Source organism: Babylonia areolata, chromosome 27, assembly GCF_041734735.1.
Source record: "Babylonia areolata isolate BAREFJ2019XMU chromosome 27, ASM4173473v1, whole genome shotgun sequence".
NCBI lineage: Eukaryota > Metazoa > Mollusca > Gastropoda > Neogastropoda > Buccinidae > Babylonia > Babylonia areolata.
This window is the reverse complement of record NC_134902.1, coordinates 17,971,364-17,976,363: the sequence shown is the minus strand read 5'-3', so window position 1 is coordinate 17,976,363 and position 5,000 is coordinate 17,971,364.

The following is a 5,000-nucleotide window of genomic DNA, read 5'->3' as shown; positions in this document are numbered from 1 at the left end:
ACTCAGCTGAAAAGAGCGTCTGGAATAGATGGATGGATGAATGGATGAATGGATGGATGGATGATGGACACCCCTCCCCCCCCCCCAACCCCCCCCCCGCCCCAGTTGTCATACGCCATATGCCGACACTCACCCGCCTCATTACACACACATACACACACACTGCACAGACGAAACACCATATACGCTTCACCGCATATTAAGCACGTCGTTATTAAACGATTTTCCTTTTCTTTTCTTTTTTTGAAAAGCCACCTGCTGCATTCATTCGCGACTTAATGATCAGGCAGGCCCACATCAGATGTAGCCTCCACCATTTTGCTGTTGTTGTTTGTTGGTGTTGTTGCTGGGGAGCTTTCTGACCTGAAAGTTTTAGAAACCCTATCCTTTTTGACATGAGACTTGAGGATATCACCTTGATAATATTCTCTCATTAATATGATCGGGGTTTTTTTTGGTTTTTTTTTGTTTTGTTTTTGTTTTGTTTTTGTTTTTTTGTTGTTGTTGTTTTTATTATTATGTCTTTCATTGATTTTGAATGGCGTTTAGTTGTGATCTTTCTTGATGAAATACGTATACATGTGCGTACACATACAGGGAAAGAGAGAGAGAGAGAGGTGGGGGTGGGTGGGTGGGGGTGGTAGTGGCGAAAATCCAGACACACACATACGTACGGATGTACACACACACACACACACACACACACACACACACACACAGGGCAGCTGGCTGACCTATCTCTCTGTCTATCTCTGTCTCTATTTCTGTCTCTGTCTCTGCCTCTGCCTCTGTCTCTGTCTCTGTCTGTCTCTGTCTGTCTGCCTGTGTCTGTCTCTCAGTGTTGCTAAACAACGCAAGAACTTTCCAAAGCTTATAATTCGCTCGTCAATGTCACCGTGTGGGGCATGGGAGTGGGGGGGAGGATAGGTGAGGGGAGGTGGGAGTGGTGGGTGTGGGTGGGGGGGGGGGGGTGGGGGGGGGAAGGGGGAATGGTGCAAGGAGCAAGCGGGGTACTCGTTGCCTGACAGTTTGTGCACAAAGAAGAGAAACGCCTTACCTTCCTTCCCCCCCCATACAACAACTCGCGGCGCAAGAAGAGGAAGGTCACTTGGAAGAAGAGGGAGGTTTTTATGGTCCCGTCTTGGGTCAGCTTTTATGGCGGGGGGGGGGGGGGGGGGGGGGGGGGGGGTACCCCGCACCATACGATGTGGAGGCTTTGTCTAGATGTTTGACCAGGCTTGCCACTTCTTCTTCTTTTCCAGCCAGTCCATCAATGTCGTCGGCAAAACGTAGGTTTGTGATTGTTCTGCCGCCTATGCTGACTGTTCCTACATGCTCTTCCAGTGCGTCAGTCATTATTCTTTCTAATAAGTATTGGACCCTACGAAGACCTTCTGTCCATAGTGAAAAAACGCAAACTTAGGTGGTATGGACACATCTCCCGATCATCTGGTCTTGCCAAAACGTTCAGAAAACCGTGAAGAGTGGAGAGGGGTGGTGGCCAGGTCAGCAGCGGTGCCCCAACGGTCTGAACCCAGACTACGGGAGAGGTGAAGGTGAAGGTGAAGGTACCCCGCACCACTTCTCGTTGATTTTTTGTTTGTTTTTTCTTTTTCCCCATCCTCTTACCCCCCCGCACCCCACACGCCCCTTTTGGCCATCCCTATACCACCCCTCTCCACATACACACACCATACCACCCACACATACACACCATACAGTAGCCCCCTCTCTCTCCCTCCTGATCCAAAGACTGGAATCAAATGTCTGTAATTTTTCACCATACGTTTCCGCTGATGGATTTCATATGCAGGTTTATCTATCTATCTATCTATCTATCTATCTATCTCTTTATCTACCTGTCTGTCTATTTTCCTGTCTATCTATCTATCTACCTACCTATCTGTCTATCTATCTATCTATCTATCTATCTATATATTTTTTTTTTATAAATTTTATGTTTTTTCCCCCACTGTTTCGCTGTGTACGGCGCTTTACTAAACCGTGCAATATTTTCTGTTTCTGCGAGTTTCGGGAATTTTTTAATTTTAATTTTATTTTTTTTATTTTTTTTTAGATAACTGTCTCAGATGAAGTCTCAGTTTGTATTTGGGTGGTCGAATTCCATTAGGACTATGTTTTGTTGTTGTTGTTTTTTTTTTTGTTTTTTGGTTGTTGTTTTTTGTTTTTGTTTTTTGCTGTATGATGTGTTTTTGTTTTGCCTTGTAGACAACTTTCATTATTTCTTTTGTTTTAAAACTTTTGTGTCTTATGACTGTAGAAAGACTTTCAACACTTTAGCAAATGACGTTGAAATATCAACGTGTCTGAAGTGTCTCTCTCTGCCTCTGTCACTGTCTCTGTCTGTCTCCGTCACTCCTTTCCTTTCTGTCTCTGTCTCTCTGTCTTTCTCTGTCTCTCTCTGTCTGTCTGCCTATCTCTGTCTGTCTGTCTGCCCCTGTCTGTCTGTCTCTCTTTCGTCACTCCCTTTCTGTCTTTGTTTCTCTGTGTGTCTGTCTCTGTATCTGTCTCTGTCTTCCCCGGCCCCCCCCCTCTCTCTCTCTCTCTCTCTGTGTCTCCGTGTCTCTCTGTCTCTTTCTTCACTCTCTTCCTTTCTGTCTGTTTCTATGTCTCTGTCTCTGTCCTTCTCTCTCACTCTCTCTCTCTCTCTGTGTCTCTTTTGTCACTCTCTTCCTTTCTGTCTTTGTGTCTCTGTCTCTCTCCCCCTCTCTCACTCTCTCTCTCTGTCTCTTTTGTCACTCTCTTCCTTTCTGTCTTTGTTTCTCTGTCTCTCTCCGACATCCCTCTATCTTTCCCTTTTTCTTTCTCCCTCTCTTTCACAAACACACGACAATATATATATATATATATATATATATATATACATATATACATATATATATATATATATATATATATATATATATATATATATCCATTCCTCATCCCACCCTTCACCCACCCACCCACCCATTTTCCAAACAACATTAATTCCCTTTTTGGCCCCATACCCGTATTATATTTCGCCTTGAGGAGAAAGGGTGTCCGCTGCATCAACCTGAGCTGTCATCTTCAAACGGGGTCAGATGGCCCACTCAGATCTCTTTCCCTCTTTCCGCTGTCTTCCATTTGGTTTTTGATTGATTGTTAGTTAGTTGGTTGGTTGGTTGGTTTGTTCGGATCTCTTTCTGTCTCCATTTTTGCTTGGATTGTTTGTTTGTTTGCTTTTTTTTTTTTTTTTTTTTTTTTACGTTATACTTGATTCACTTATGTTGAGCGCGGGTCGCGGTGACTCGGTTTGTATTAATTATATTATATTATATTATATTATGATGTATTATATTATATTGTGCGATATAATGTTGTATTAAGTTATGTTCTCTTACATTATATTGCATTATATTATGATGTACTATACTTTTTATATCGCGATAAATTATGTCGTGTCGTGTCGTATCGTATTGTATTGCATTGCATTGTTTTGCATTACGTTTTTCTACTGTATTGGATTACGTTTTGTATTGGATTACGTTTTGTATTGTATTACGTTTTGTACTGTATTGCATTACGTTTTGTATTGCATTACGTTTTGTATTGTATTGCATTACGTTTTGTATTGTATTGCATTACGTTTTGTCACAGCATGTTTCTCTGTGTGAAATTCAGGCAGGCGGCCGCATTGATGCGGAGTTGATCGTGACTTGGGTTTTTCCCCTCGTCCGAAGGACTAGCACCCATCACCACCACTCAGTCTCGCGGAAGGTGTTTGTTTGGGAGCAGTGGGATTGACGGAGGGATGAGGGAAATAAAGATCCTTGCTCCCGTGTGTGTGTGTGTGTGTGTGTGTGTAAGACTCGAACCCAGTGGACTTTCGCTGCCTAGGAAGTCGGGCGCATTAATTAGCGCTTGGCCACTACCGCATCGGCGCCATTCCCATTTTTAGCCGAATGGATCTCTTAACCGGGGGGGAAAAAAAAGAAACAAAAAAAAAAAAAAAAAGACTGATGCGCGCGATCGATTGCGCGCGCACTCGCTGACCTGTTCCGCTCTCTCGTTCCCAGCCTCGCTCGCTGGCTAGCTGGCTGGCTGGCTTCTCGTGGCATCAACACGGGTTCAGCTGCACTGTCGGAAGAGATATATTATACATTTTGCTTCCTCTCTTTGTCTAATCCTTTCATCTTGTCTGATCTTGTCTTTGTCTTGTCTTTGTCTTGTCTTGTCCATGTTTCTTCTTTCGTCTTTTTACTTCCCTGTCCGTGGCTCTGGCTGTGTCTCTGTCTGTGTGTCTGTCTCTATCTCTTTGTCTCTTGTTTGTTTGACTGTCTGTCTGTCTGTCTATCTCTCTCTGTCTGTCTCTGTCTGTCTGTCTGTCTCTTTCTCGCGTAACGCTTATCCCTTTGTAGTTTATTTTGTCTCAATTCTGATTTTATTTCCTTTCTGTTCCATTTTTATCTGTTTTTCCAACCATTTTTGTTCTGATTTGTCCCTACTGTGTCACTAGCGCTTTTCAGCTAATGACATTAATAAACATGTCAGTGATCAGTGTTCTCTCTCTCTCTCTCTCGCTCTCTCTCCCGCTCTCTCTGCCTCTGCGCGCGCGCGCACGTGTGTGTGTGTGTGTGTGTGTGTGTGTGTGTGTGTGTTTGCAGTGTGCGTGTGTAACCCAAATGATCTCTTGGTTGAAGCATTAGCATTAAAAAAAAAAAGAAAAAAAAGAAAAAAAAAAGAATACTGCCATCTGCACTACATGCATGAGCGCGGGCACTCAGGCTCGCAGGCAAGGTTGTATGTGTGTGTGTGTGTGTGCGTGTGCATTGGTACGTGCTATATGTGATTGCGTATCCCGCGCATGCGACGGAGTGCTTTTTATTTCCACCCTACCCCTCCATCCGTTCTTACCAACCTCCCACACACACACTCCCACCCCACACAAACACACACTCTCCCTTCCATCTTCTTTTTTTTTTTTTTTTCCTAACTCGTTTTTCTGACACTTTCCC